The sequence below is a fragment of the Mustelus asterias genome, chromosome 17 (assembly GCF_964213995.1).
Source record: "Mustelus asterias chromosome 17, sMusAst1.hap1.1, whole genome shotgun sequence".
Taxonomy (NCBI): Eukaryota; Metazoa; Chordata; class Chondrichthyes; order Carcharhiniformes; family Triakidae; genus Mustelus; species Mustelus asterias.
This window is the reverse complement of record NC_135817.1, coordinates 42,884,858-42,900,954: the sequence shown is the minus strand read 5'-3', so window position 1 is coordinate 42,900,954 and position 16,097 is coordinate 42,884,858.

Below are 16,097 nucleotides of genomic sequence, written 5' to 3'. Positions count from 1 at the left end.
CTGTATTCTGAAATCACAAACCATTTATTTAGGCCATAAGCAGGATAACTTAGCAAGTGCAATGTTTAAACAAGGGAATTATATTCTTAAAGGTGCTCTTGCAGAATATTTTGTGAGATGGGGTGTAAGTCAGACTGAGAACCTCAGAATGGCATAATATTACATCTCAGAATCAACTCTGCTTTATATATGCAATCTGCTGCCCACACAGGCACTCTGAGTCATAGATCAGTAAACACCAAGAGACCATCCTAGCATTATAACAATGCAGAAATAATATTTCAACAGGATTTAATTTCCATAAAAAAGATCAGATTCATGCTGAGCATTAACCCCTCAGATACTTAATTCTATTTTGTATGTAATGAAACTTTTCAATTGTTGCATATTTTCTGTTGTATAATTTCGAGGATAAATGAAATAAATTGATAATCATAGAATAAATAATCATAGGAATTTACAGCATAGAAGAAGGCCATTCAGCCTGTCATGCCAGTGCTGATTCTTTGAAAGAGCTGCTGTGCTTTGTCCCACATACCCACTTTTTATTTATAACCTGCTAGTTCCTCATCCTCATGTACATGTGCAACTCTCTGTTAAACTTAATTATGGAACAGGTACATTCACTTTTTCAAGTAATGTTCCAGTTATGGACAATCTTCTAAGTAAAAATAATCCTCCTCATCTCTCTTCTAAATCTTTAGTCAACGATTTCATATCTATGTAAGTCAGTTAGCTCAGTTGGCCAGAGTGTAATGGAGAATGATGCCAACAGCATGTTTTCAATCCCTGTACCAGATGTGGCAGTTCATCGAGGCCTGCCTCCTTGCCTTGCCCATGCTTATTGCCAAGTGGTGCCCCTCAAACCATATAACCACTTGTCTCTGTCCAACAGAGAGTGATACCTATGATCCTTCATGAACAATGACGAATTACCTGATTTTAAATCTATGGTTAGTGATCTACTCGGCAAAGGGAATTGTTTTTCTCTATACATCAAAACAAAAGCTCTTAGCTATGTTGTAAATAATTTGTGAAATCTCAGATACGAAATCATTCCCAATTGAAAGCTCTGAAAATAAAGTGTAACTTACAAAATTGAGACTATATTATATCTTTGTTTTACAGATCTAATCAGAAGGTTGCAGGTTCAGGGATACAAATCAGATATTAAAGAGTAGTTTAGCAGAAAAGGAGGTCATTTGGCCCACCTCTGCAAGAGCAATTTACCTAATCTCACTCTCTTGCCTTTTCTCCATAGGCCTACAAATTTTCTCTTTGGATGAGGGCAGCACAGTGACAGAGTGGTTAGCAATGCTGCCTCATAGTGCCAGGAGCTGGGTTTGATTCCGGCCCTGGGTGACTCTCTGCGTGGAGTTTGCACATTCTCCCAGTGTCTGCAAGGATTTCCTCTGGGTGCTCCGGTTTCCTCCAAAGATGTGCAGGTTAGGTGGAATGGCCATACTAAATTGCCCCTGAGTGCCCAGGGGTGTGTAGGTTGGGTGGATTAGCCATGGTAAATGTGCAGGGTTATGGGGATAGGGCCTGGCTGGGATGCTCTTTCAAAGATTTGGTGCAGACTTGTTGGGCCGAATAGCCTTTTTCTGCACTGTTGATATTCGATAGGTGCTTATCCATTCCCCTTTTGAAAGCCCTGACTGTACCTTCCTCCACCACACTTTCAGGTAGTACATTCCAGATTTGAACCATTCACTGCTTAAAAAAGATTTTCATCATGTTGCTGTTGTTTCTTTTGCCAAACACCTTAAATCAATGTCCTCTGGGTCTCAACCCTTCCACCAAAGTGAACAGTTTTCCTCTACCTACTTGATCTCGAGCCCTCATTATTTTGAACACCTCTATCATATTTCCTCTGAACATGCTCTTCATCAAGGAGAACAACCCCAGATTCTCCAATCTATCCAGGTAACTGAAATCCCTCATCTCTGGAATCTTTTCTCCACTCTCTCTAAAGTCGTCGCATCCTTTCTAAAACATGATGCCCAGAATTGGACACAATGTGCAAGATTCTCCGGCCTCCCAGCTGCTTTTCCCGCCAGCGGGAGGTGGCGCATTGTTTGCTGGAAATGGAATTCTCTGGTCCTAGCGCTGTCAGTGGGAATTCCCATTGACATCACCCCATGCCAGCGGGAAACCCGCAGGAAGGGGTGTGCTGCCGGTGGGACTGGAGAATCCCGCCGGCGTGAATGGCCGGAGAATTCCAGCCAATTACTCTAGTTGAGGCTGAACCGGAGTTTTAGGCAGTTTCATCATAACCTCCTTGTTTTCATACTCTCTGCATCAATTTATAAAGTCATGATGTGGAGATGCCGGCATTGGACTGGGGTAAACACAGTAAGGAGTCTAACAACACGAGGTTAAAGTCCAACAGGTTTATTTGGTAGCCAAATAAACCTGTTGGACTTTAACCTGGTGTTGTTAGACTCCTTACTCAATTTATAAAGCTCAGGATCAGGTATGTCTTTTTAACCACTTTCTCAACCTGCCTTACAAACCTCAATGAAAATGCACGCATACCCTCAGATCTTTGTTCCCGCACCACTTTAAAATTGAACCCTTTATTTTATATTACCTCTCCTCAATATCCCTACCAAAATGGATCTTTTCATACTTCTCTGCATTAAATTCTCTACATTCTCTTGATGTCGATCACATTTCACAATATTCCCATTTGTGGGCATGTACCTCAACTGTACCTGAACCTTCTCCTCTTTAAAGGCAGCTCATTGTTCCATTACAATTTTGCTTGCTGGTCTTTGCTTCTAATTTACTAAGGACAAATCTATTTTCACTTCATTGATATTGGTCCTCCTCTGATTTAGTATTTTCACATTAATTGTTTCTTGTCCTTTTCCATGGCTAATCTAAACTTTTGAATTTTGATCATTGTTACTGAACAGCTCTCCAACTTTACTTGATCCATCTCATTTCCCAGAATCAGACCCAACAGTACCTCCTTCCCTTTGAACTGGAAAGATAGTGATCAAGAAAATTATCATGAACACACTTCAGAAACTCTTCCTCCTCTCTGCCCTTTACTTTATTCCGTTCCAGTTCCAATGGTGCAGTAAGGCAGACTTTTGTCTGCTTCCATAGCTGGTTATTCCTGAAACAGGTCGCTAGTCTGTTGCAGAGGCCAGTAGTTTTAGGGATGCCACTCCACGTCAAGTGTGGCTGACCAGGAGTCCCTCTCACTCTTACTGCCAGCCCTTGGTGTGTTTGGAAGGATTTGCAGGTTGACACACTCAATCTGATTGACCACGTTATGAACACGCATTCCTCGGCCAACAAGTCCTGGGTGGGAGTTTGAGACAGGACGCTCCTGGCTCAAAGGCAGGTCACTAACCACAGGACATCCTCTCTTTGTATTCTTACTACTCTATATTAAGATGACTGAAAACTCCATTATCACTACTCTCTAGTTTTTGCACCTCATTGTAATTTCCCTGCAAATGTATTCCTCTATATCCGTCCTGCCAGTTGGTCGGCTATAGAATTATAGTATAATGGCATCTAACTCAAATATTTTCCATCTTTGACTCTTCCAGGACATCCTCCCCCCTAGCACTGCAATATCCCATCCGATTTCCCCCAAACCACCTCAAACCACCAATATATTTTTCTTCCTTCTATCCGACAACATTTAGTACTCAGTCCTGCCCTTTTTTCAGCCAGGTCTCCATTAGCACCGCAACATCAAATTCCCAGCAGCCTCACCGACCTCATTACCATGCTTCATGCCTTCATGAACATGCACTGTAAACCTAATTTAGACCTTATTGCACTACATCTGAGTTGTCCCCATCTTTAAAATATTACTATTTCCTGTCTAGTGCTTTCTGCTTTGCAAAATCCTTTTGTACGTTGTTATCCTTCCTATTACTACATTCTTGTTCCCATCCCACTGTAAAGTTAGTTTAAACCCTCCCTAATCAATCTTCCTGTACAGACATTAGTCCTGGCTCGCTTAGGTACAACCCATCAAGCCATATACGTCCTACTTCCCCCAGAACCAGTCCCAATATCATATGCATCTAAAGTCCTCCCTCCTGCACCATCTCTCATGGGTTCAGGTTAACTTATCTAGTGGATGAGGGAAATTTGAACAGTTTATTATTGTTTTCTGCACCCCAGATTATATAATAGTTAACAAAACTGCTACAAAACAATGTTGGAGTGAATAGAGTGACAATGGCACACACCGACAACTGACCTTGGACACCTATTTGCGTATCTAAGCAGCCACAGCTGGATGGGTTTCTTGCCCATTTACAGGTCTGTTTGAACGTCACATCAGATGGAGCTGGGGGGCCAGTGGAGAAGCCAAGGTGTCCCTCCTCTCCCACAACCCTGATTTACAACTGTTGAGAAACGGGTGCCAGTGAGTTGAAACTCTCCCCGTTATGTTGTATCTGTCATTTTCGATAAAGCACACTTCAAATTAACATCTGTTTTATTCAGTTTTGAACAACAATCATTAGCTGATTGTCTGCATGGTTCATATCATTGATGCGTGACAGAGTTCACATATGAAGATTAATGATTGCGACAATTTTACTACAAGATTATTGAGAAATTATTTGTACTTGATTGTTAGGAAATTCTATAGTTTCCATTTTTAGAAGGGATGCATCTTGTGGGAGTAATGTATTTTAATAATTTCAATACTATAAACAGAATAATCCGAGTCAAAGTTAATTTCATCTCTATTTTTAGATTGCTACGTGACATGAAAACACTAAATTGGGTGTTTACAAAATCATTTCCTAATTGCATTCATTTCTCTTTGAGGTTGGCTATAATAGTCACAAATCATAATGTGCTAGTGTGTATTTATTTATTGTTGTGTGCAGGCTTTATATCTTTTAATGTCTCATTGGTTAAGAACCAGAACAGTACTGGGGAAATGCTGCACTGTTAGAAGGGATATTCCTTGGGTGTATGTTCAACAGAGGCCATGTTTGCCTGCTCGGGTGAACATAAAAGGCCCCATGAGTGGAATTTAAACTCAAGAGGGATTTGAGGAAAGTCAGTGTGAGGGGATCATGTGTGATGGGTGGGTGTTGAGGGGTCTGGAGGCCAACTGAGATCCATAAGTGGCCACGTTCGGGCCATTTAAGGACTTCATCCCACTACCACTGGTATTCAACCACTGGCAGGTAGGGTAGGCCATCGAGGGAGGCTGCCACGCAAACCCAGTGGGCTTGCCTGCGGCCTTCTAGGAAATATCCTCTGTTAAAACCAATCAAGGACCCAGCATCGAGAAGGGGCCGGAATCAGAAGAAGCAAACACCTGATTTTAATGTCAAACCCCTTCCATCCCCTAGTCAGTGCCCCTGTCCTGGAAACTCCATTCACCTGTCTTTGGAGGATACATTGACGATCCTCTGGGAAGGCTTTGTGCAATAACCTGCAGTGGCCATCGCTCCTAGTGCTGCTGCCTGTATTACAGAGCTGTTGGCCTCTGATTGTTCAGCAGCTCTTTGGGGCAGCATTTCAATCTTATACAGGTCCAATGCCCTCCAGATTAGTTCCTAATTAGCTCGCAATAGCATCGGGCATCCCATGCAAAGGCTGTCCAGGGCTCCTAGCAGTTCTCCAACTGGTGAGTTGCACCCACATCAGCAGCACTAAAACCACCTCATGACACTATTTGAAGAAGAGTAGGGAAACTTTTCCTGTGTCCTGGCCAATATTCATCCATCAATCTACATCAATAAAAACCAACATGATTGTGTGGCTTTATTTGTTGAGTATAAAGTGGCTGTCATTCTTTCTACATTACAATAGTGATTACACATTAAAAGTACTTGATTGGTTGTAAAGAGTTTAGGACATCCTGAAGTTGTAAAAGATACTACAACATAAATGCAAATCTTTCTTTCTTATTTGGATTCTTGATCAGCCAAACAGACAGGACATTTCCAGGTTTGATATTTGAGAGTTATATTAATTCTCAGGCAGGAAGCTGTCAGAGTGTTAACCCAGAGTATTGTGGAAAATCCAGGCTGTTTTAATATTGCAATAGGTCAGCATTCCACTTGGCTGGGCCAGTTGCGAGATGTAAAAATTGGATGAGCTGAGGCCCAGATTTTAGCAAGGACAGGTGGAGTGTTAACTCAACAACATGGGACTTCTCTCCTCAACAGGCTCCTGCCAAGAATCAGCCTGATTGACAGACTTGACTTCCAGTCAGGCAAGGCAGGGTTATAGAGCAGAGGAGGAGCCTGCAACTGTCAATATAATACATGGCTGAGTAGTGGTGGGTCTGATCCCCGACACCAGTGGGGCAGGGGTGGTGATGGTGGTGGGTGTATGTTCCCTGATCCCAGAGATTCCAATTCACCAACCCACTGGTCTTGTGAGGTCAGGATGAGCGTTCTTGAGCCTCCTGGTCTTCCAAAGGTAAATATAATATTTACTTTTTTGGGCCTCGATTTCATTTTCCAGACAGAACATCATCAAAAAGCTATCATGAACCAATGGCCTGAATTTTTCAGATGGCAGAGTCTCTCAGTAATCTTTCATACTTGAAAGAGAGTTAGATGTTTGCAGGTGGGAATTCCACCCCTTATCCTGGAGGAGGTCCCACCTTTGAGAGATGTAGGCCAGTCAGATTGGCCAACAGCTCTCCAATCCCTGCAGTGACAGTACAGCAGTGTCGGAGCCAAATCCAGGCACTGGAGGCCCAGGTAAGTTCAAGGGGTCCCACGGTGAGGAAGGTAGGAAAGACCTGGTGGAGGTTGTGCAAAAGGGATGATTGGAATTTCATGGGAGAGGCTGATGGATGGAGGGAGGTACAAAGGCCAATGGGCCTTGAGCAGAGAGTGCCCGCTTCAGAAGAGGGCTTCTGATCGAGCCACACCACCACCCCCCTCCTACCCAGCCCAGTTTCTTGCCTGAGGGGAATGGCCCTTAAATGGCCAATAATTGATTAAGAATCTCAATTGGCGAAAAGAAGGGCTTCCCATCTAAGACCTTGTCTGCCCAGTGTACAATTACTGTATGGTCAGGGCAGGTGTGAACCCAGAGCAAATCCCATCCCTTCAATTTCATCCTACCCCCTCGGCCTATGTATAGAACAGCGGGCCAATTAATAGACTCCTGCCTGGTTCGTCAAAATCTGCCACTGCAAACAAAGTCAGGTTAATCCTGCTGGGAGATGGCAGAGCTTGATTTAAAATTCTGGTCCATCCTGTAGCGGAGTTAAAAATGTTTCCCTTGTGCTGAGTTCCCTTTTCACAGTAGGGTTTTTGATGCAGCTGCTACAGTGGGTCACAGTGGAGTGGGATAAGAAGCAGTAAAATATGAAACAGGAAAGGCAAGAATAGATCTAAACTGTTACCTTCCAGTGACACCTTCATGTGTTTGGAGATGGCTCTGTTCTGTCCCCATGATTAAATAGCTGACAAATGCTTACCGCTAGCCTTCATGTGTATCACTTGAGCAAAGTACCAGATTGATACTGAAGGAAAGAAACTAAGAAACATCAATGTAAGGTTCAGTTTACCCAGATCAGGTGCTGCTTACAAAACTGGCCACTTTTCAGGTCAAAACTGCAAGGCTGCACTAATTGAACTCATTTGGAAAAGCTCTAATTCAACTTCATTTTCTTAAGTACTGGTAGGCACATTTAAAGGCCTTTTTTTAACATTAAAAGATATTTAATTTACTAATAAACTGCTTCACGTACGCCCATGAAACTAGTAGCAAGTCGTTTTTCATGGATTAAACCTCACCAGTGGAGGACTGGACACCCTTATGAAAATTTTTACTTTTGCTGATAAATTAATTTTCAGTTGTATTATTAAACTGCACCAGTTTGCCACTCTTAAACGCATCAATAAATATTTTTCAATAGAAAGTTAAGTAAATAAATGATGATGATAAAAGCAAAAAATGCTGGATACACTGAACAGGTCAGGCAGCATCTGTGGAGGGAACCAGAATTTGAGAACTCTGTTTCCCTCCAGATGCTGCCTGATCTGCTGAGTATTTTGTTTTTATTTCAGATTTCCAGCATCCACAGTATTTTGCTTTTACAAGAAAGAAATTAAGATATTCCATTATGCTGCTCGTCATGTTGGTTCATAGAGGAGTTTATGTTTGTAACCTAGCCATTGTAAGTTAGAGCACAGTTTGGGTGCCTCTATCCCATAGTACTTAAGTGATTTTGGATTAATTCTATTTCGTAATACTTAACTCCTCTAACTTAATCGATAAGTGAACAAATTTGCTGTCCAGTGACTAATTCAAATTATCACCATGTACACAAAATCAAAAACAACACTTTTCCTTGTTTCAGAGCACTTGGCAATGCTGTTTAATGACTGGACAGTTTATTTACTATGCAGCAATAGACTCTGTAAAATTTGTTTGTTAATTTTTCGGATTTGGAATGAGAAATAGCTGCATCTGGCCACAGGGTGTCAACAAATCCGAGAAGTGCATTCCTAAACTGATCAGCAGAATTGGTTTTATTCAGAGACTAACCATTAGCTTTCCTTGCATTTTTCTATGATGTTAATCCAATAATTATTTCATTAAACTTATATTTAAATGGAAAATTTTCAAGCTCTTTAGTCTTGTTCACAATTATTTTATACTTTATGCTCATGCCGTAGTTGAGGCCAGTTTACAAAACACATTAATATTGGCCAGTGGGCAGAAAAGATTGTCAATATAGGCAAGGAAAGTGACTCGAGAGGTCAAAATAATCTTTAAAGAGCAGAGTAACTGTTAAAGGTGAACTGGTGTTTGCTGGTTATTAAAACCAGCCTCAACTGGTGCAGATACAATACCTTTATTCACCTTTGCTTGAGACGGTAACTGTTATCTTGACAAGTAATATGGTCTAATGCAATTGTTTCACCTCAACAATTCCTTTCATATACCCCTTTACTCTTTATATTCTCTTTATACTCCTTCATCTCTTAAATGTATGAATATTATGTTATGTTATGTTAGCTTTAATTGGTCGAGGGATTGAGTTTCGGAGCCATGAGGTCATGTTGCACCTGTACAAAACTCTGGTGCGGCTGCACTTGGAGTATTGCGTACAGTTCTGGTCACCGTATTATAGGAAGGATGTGGAAGCATTGGAAAGGGTGCAGAGAAGATTTACCAGGATGTTGCCTGGTATGGTGGGAAGGTCTTATGAGGAAAAGCTGAGGGACTTGAGGCTGTTTTCGCTAGAGAGAAGGTTAAGAGGTGACTTAATAGAGGCATACAAAATGATCAGAGGATTAGATAGGGTGGACAGTGAGAGCCTTTTTCCTCGGATGGTGATGGCTGGCACGAGGGGACATAGCTTTAAATTGAGGGGTGATAGATATAGGACAGATGTCAGAGGTAGGTTCTTCACTCAGAGAGTAGTAAGGGCGTGGAATGCCCTGCCTGCAGCAGTAGTGGACTCGCCAACATTAAGGCATTTAAATGGTCATTGGATAAACATATGGATAATATTGGAATAGTGTAGGTTAGATGGGCTTTAGATTGGTTTCACAGGTCGGCGCAACATTGTACTGCGCTGTAATGTTCTCTGTACTATGTTCTATGTATCACAGCAGCAGATTGCTCAGACCTGCGTTCGACCTGACCAAATTATATCATGTGTGCTTCCCGACATCAGCATGCATGTGTGCAATTTTGAGGTCAGCGGGTGTGCAAGTCGATGCACTGCCACTGATAATTAAAGGGCCAATTAAGGCCATTAACAAGTCAATAGACAGCAATTTTATGCTGCCTGTGCGATTTTCAGCTCCTCACATGAGCAAAACTGGAGGGGAGGGAGGGGACGGAGGGGAGGGATGGGAGGGGACGAAGGGGAGGGGAGGGGAGGGGGAGGGGAGGGAAGGGAAGGAGGGGAAGGGGAGGAAAACACATTTTTATCAATTCCTCATCCAAGGGCAGGATAAAAGACCCATGGAGTACACACACTTACTCTGTCATTGCAAGCCCATCACTCTGTGACTAGGGTTGTCCCAGAATTTCCTTGGATGTCAGCAGCATTTCAAGCTTGCCTTTCATCATTTCAGGACCTCATCTTTCCCGGAAGGTTTGCTTGAGGATTACAGCACAGTGCTCCCTCATTCGCAAGGCACTGGTCCTCTGCATCTCCTCCAATGGGGTAGTATACTCAGCTGTTGGGACCTCTTTGAAGAGGAGGAGAGGGGCTGTGGGGGAGAGGAGGTCAGGTGAGTATGGGCACCATCCCAGGGAGAGACCATTAAGAGGAGAATCACAGGCTCAATTGTTGCAGGGACAGAAGGAGGCCAAGGCATGAGGGTCTGCCGTTGATGCCATTACTCAGCGACTAGAGTGTACAGGCAGTGCTCCAACTACCTCTAAATGTCTGAGGTCCAGAGCTGTAGGAGACTCCACTTCTCTAGTGACACAGTGACAGTAATATGCTACATGATTAGTCCAGAAATAGTCTCCAACTGCTTCAGCAGAAGGTCATAGTGGCCCTCAACTTTGACACATCTGATTTTTTTCAGGGCAGAGTGAGGGATCTGTGTGCCGTATCTCAATCAGCTGCAGTTCTGTCAAGCTAATGGCTGATGACATATTTAGATACCTATGTGCATTTATCCACTACCAGACAGATGAGGCAGCCAGGTGAGAGAACCAGAGATTTCACTGTGATGGCTATCTATTACACCCACGTCGAGGGTGTAATAGATTGCACTCATGTGACCATCAAGGCACAAGTAGGTGAGCTGGGGGCTTTCATTAACTGAAAGAGATTCCACTCAATGAATGTGCAAGTCATCTGTTACCATAGTACACTGATTCCAGTTTATAACCACTACCCTGACAGATCGAAGTAATGGAAGCACCCATGACATGCCCCTATTGTGCTCAAGGTGCCTTTAGCTTACATCTGCTGACAGTGACATTGGAGGCAGCCTGCTGACTTTGCGGTCTATGTGGTTGTGATGACCTTGACGGTTGTCCTCTGGCTGATTAAATCTGAGCAGGCTGCATCTGGGAGGATGCTTTCAGCCCCATAGCTGGGCACTCCTCAGTCATTGTGGCATCACCAGCTGCAGCAGCAACTGAAAGATGGATGGAGGAGCTGGTGCTCTCATCTGGAGTACCTTGATGGCAGCTCATTCACCAGCATGAGGTATGTTTGGACTTCAGTGCTTACCTAGCAGAGAGACTAGGTTCCTCATCCATCTCTCACTCTGGCTGGTGTGTTGAGTTGCAGATCCAAGTGTGACCCTGGAATCCCTGATTCTATCCCTGAAGCTGCTGCTCTATGAGAGTGGTCACTCTCTCAATGGAGGAGGCTGTGCGCTCGGTGTTAAGGGTCAACATATACTCATGCTCCACATGGACTCCTCATTGACAGAGATCATGCCACGCAGACCTTCATGGATCTCTGCCAGACTTCCCTGAACATCCCACTGGACATATAGCATCTGTCGCCTGATGGCCGATTCCGGAGGCTCATCATCTGACTTGGAGTCACCATGGTCCTGGTGTCTAGCAGTGTTACACTGTCAGTGCCACTCTGACCTCCCTGCCTCTGCTACCTCCTTGTGCGAGTGTGAAGTGGCCTCACCACTGTGCACTACCCATGGAGTTGATGTCCTAATGCCCACCGCTGTGAGAGTATCTATGCAGGTGCCTGGTTGCAAGAGAGGATGTGAAGCTTTTTCCGATATGATATCTTCCTCTCAGCTGAATGGCAGGTTGTTGGGGTTGCTGATTCTCCTATGGATGGTACACCTGTGTGAGGAAGACAAAATATAAATAAGTGCAATCATCATAGTCACTATGCATGCCAGGTGGACTGAAGAAACAATGGAGACCTCAAGCATGGTGCCATCTGTACTGGAGCTTCAATAGGCACCCTGGCTGTGACAGCTCCATGACTGATGCCAGGACCCCATAGGTTTCTAGTTCCTGCCATCCACACATCTGTAGCCTGCGCTCTTGCCTTCATCTGAGACCACTGCCTCATCATGACTGGAGGAGTAAGCTGGTAGTACTCCAGCTTTAGTGCATCACTTTCATGTTTGATGAGGACATTGAGGTTTGGAACCCCAGCACCTAATCATTGTTGCTCCACAGCATCGTGGCTCCTCTTTCCCTGGCAGGGAAAAATTGAATTCATCATTCGTGCTCTGTCTCCCTGAGGTCCATTCCAGCTTGCTCCACAGCCAGTAAGTGGGACACATCTCACACTGCACTGAGGCCAAGTATACTGACAAGCCAGCCTTGGCAGATCAGTCTTGAGTGCCATTTGACATACACACTTTTATACCCCTAAGCATCCTGAGAAACAGATACCAGACTGCACTTCTCCACACAAGTCCATGCCATTTTAGCACAAGTCCATGCCACCTCTGCACTTACCTTTGCCAACTGCAGAAGATCATTGAATCTTTTGCAGCACTGAAGTCAAGTGCAACAGACCATACCATGCCCACTATCCTGGGCAGGTACCCTCTGTCAGGCCTTGATCAGGTTTTGAGGCCTTCTCTTACTGTCCCTGGGTATTAGGATTTGCTGCCTGCTACTCAGCTCATTGACCAGGACTTTCAGGCACTCATCTGAGAAATAGGGGGCAGAGTGCCTTCCCACCTTCCATAGCCACCAGGTACTGAGGCCATTGCTGGATAACAGATTGGTTATTTTAGTCGTTGCAGGCAACTCTTCAGCCTCCCCCATAACACCTGGCAACCTTCAGAGAGCTGCCTTTTCAGTTTTAAAACCCTGTCCTCCGGGTCCCCTGTTGACCCGGCACTTGCAGCTTTCCCACCCCTGCATGTGCTGAAATGCCAACCAGCAGTAATGTTTCATGCTGGCTGGACCGGGTTAATATCACATGAACAACATGATCTTGGGCAGGAGTACATTTCACATTTGCTTCTGGCTGCACCAACTTTGGGCACATCTCAAAAATAAAATTCAGGCTTAGATCTTTGGTTTACAATGTTACTGGCAATTTAAGCTAAACTGTCATTTTAAGCAGTGCTGGTAAAATGAATGCATACAATAGTCAGTTGAATGTTTAGTAAGGAGGCATCTGTCAATGTGGGAAGTGGACCAAATTCTTGATGCCTGCTTTATTAAATTATTTCCAGCACTAACCATATTGTTCACTGGCTAAATACCTGATCCAATTATATCTGGGCTACATTGCTTAAGGTTAGCCAGCCCATCTAAGAGTGTGAGTTCTGGCTGCAGCAAGGGCTGGGAGCCATGCAGGAAGTGAAACTGAACTGTGAAACATTGAACAATTGCACTCCATGGGAGATTGGCGGCTCTAAGGTTTTCACATGCTGCATTGAAAATCATAAGAAAAATTGGAATGGAAAATAAATGTCCTACAGAACCAGGGGGCATTGGGAGCAGATACACATGAAGGTCAATGCCAGGAGTCCAGCCTCAAGGATATGGCTGCAGTTCTGCAAGAAGTTCAATGTCCTCACACAAGTATTCCATGTCAATGAATGCATCTTCAAATGCCATTTTGTAAACAGCATAGCTGATGATTTGGGTTATTCCAAATCCCAGAAGGAAAACTTGAAACAACTACCCTCAAATGAATCTTGCAATTTGATATAATGTGAAGAAAGATTTGAAAACCAGAGAATGTTGTCCCAGACATGTTCTGATGATTTTACATAAATAAATGTTTATCAAACAATAAAGTAAATAACAATAAAGTCAACTAGAAGTACTGAACAAAATCAATGGCTATATGCAATGTCCCTAACTTCACCTGGTTCCAAACACCTTTATTCCACTACCATCAGAGCTAATTCTCCCCAAACGACATCTTATAAGTTTTTGTTTAAACTATAAACAAAATCTAGTACCAGTTATCATACTAGGCAGTCACATCTTTTGGGGTTGTCTATGGTGCAGGACAAAATAACAGCTTCTTCAAGGCAAGCTTTCTTCACAGGCACAGCTTATTGGGAATTAAAACAATTATTCCTGCTGTGGTTGAGGTCTCAAAACAGTTACTCTTGCATCGGTTGAATTGCTTCTGATATACAGTTTTATTTCCTTTTGATCTTACCTTATCTGAACTAACCTTTTCAGAAGTCATACTTAATTACCTTCATTTTATGATGCTACCTTTTAGACTGCAAATGCATAATTCACACTTTGTCTCCTCATTTGAACCTCTGACATCCTGTTCAAACCCTTTATGTTACATTCCACATTGTTACTAGCTTGCCTTAGGTAAATTCTGTTTGCAATGTTGCTAGGCTCATTAACATGGGAGATCCATGGGGTGTTAGTCAGGGGATGGAGGAGTCCTGTGGGGATCAGTCTGTATAATAGGTACAAAAAAGCTAGAAATGGTTTTAATAATTTTAAATTTTTCTGGGTAATTATTGATGTAACACATTTGGAACCATCCAAAGTTAATGATTTAAGTTGCATTTTTGCATGTTTCCCAGTTCAGGGCAATTGCCCAGTTTGCACTTCTGGACTATTGCCATGCAAACCTTCCCTGGGAACTTCTGAAGGGGGTTCCCCAGTGCATCTTTGGGATACCTCTCCAATACTACGCTTGGGAGCTCGGAAGTTATGACCCAAGATAATTAACATACCATTAACAAGTCCATTCTGCTGCCTCCCATGCAGTTTGAGACTGAGCTTTCCAGGTTCAGCGCTGCTTGATATTATCCTACCAAGCCACCTACATTCAGCCCAACTGAAAGTCAGCAGTTTTCCACCAGCCATGCTAAGCCACTGATTTAACACTTTGTAGGAACACTCGGACAAGCAAAGACACATTGAAGATAAACACTAAGGGAATGCACAAAGATTATTAATTCACCTGTATGTGCAATATGGAATGATTTTATTTCTTAAATTGATTTGGAAGATTTATTTTGTAGTGATACTTATTTTTGCATTGTAGCCAAGCAGGTGTTGTGATGGCAGATGATAGAAAGAAAGTAAAGTGTGGGGCTGTTGGCACATGGGGGAAAATGGTTATAATTACTGGGATTGCATTCACATGAGTTCATGAGGGACAGTCTAACCAGAAGGGCGTTGCCTAATTTACCTCCATTTTTCCTTTCAATACTTTCTCCTACTCCATTGAATCATCCTCATGCTCCTTCTTCTTCTCCTCAGTGACTCACCATCTACTTGGTAGCATGGACGCCTTCTTGATGATGGCAAGATTGTGTTACATGTAGCAGACCATGAGCAATCTTAATACCCCACCTACTGAGAGCTGCAGAGCCCTCCAGAGTAATCCATGCAACAGAAGCATCATTTCAACATGCCTTGTGTCTGCTCTTTCACATTTCTTACAGCATCATTGTCCTCAGTGTGCGTATATTGTGAAGATCTGTATGGGTTGTGCACCAGAATCATGAGCCATGTGGACAGTGGATAGCCCTTATCATCCAGTACCTTTTGGTTTGTCATGCTGGCTCAAAAGCATCTGGCATAGTGGACTGCCACAGCATGATTACAGCGTTACTGTTCCCACTACACCAGGAATTGATCTGCATGAACTTGACCAGTTTTCACACACCATCTGGATATTGAAGGAGTGGAATTCCTTTTTGTTTCTGGTAGATATCAGAGTTCAAATGCCAGAGGCACATACAAAGTAATGTGCATGCTGGCAGTGACACCCAGCACCATGGTACACCCTGCAATCCTACAAAGTCACATGTTCACTCTGCCTATGTGTAGTTAGCTATAAATGAATTGAGTCTCAGTGACCTGCTTTACGGAACAGTGGACAGCATACTGTGAGATGTCGCAAGCATTGCTGTCTCCAGCCTGGAAGAAATCAGACCCATAAAAGCTCAATGCCATGGTCATTTTCATCGCCACTGGCAATTTGATCCATGCTCTGCTCTGAGGTTGCTGCAGTTGATGCAAGATGAGGACATCCTTACTGAAGCTCAGACATTGCATCTATTGATCTTTGCTGAGGTTCAGGTAGAAGAATTTCCCCCTGAACACCCTGAAAACTTTATGGTTTCCAGCTGAAACTCTTCTCTCCTTCATCCTCCTTGATCTTCCAACAACTTGTCCTGCTCTGTGTGACCTTTGTTCATTCTCCAATTTGTGAT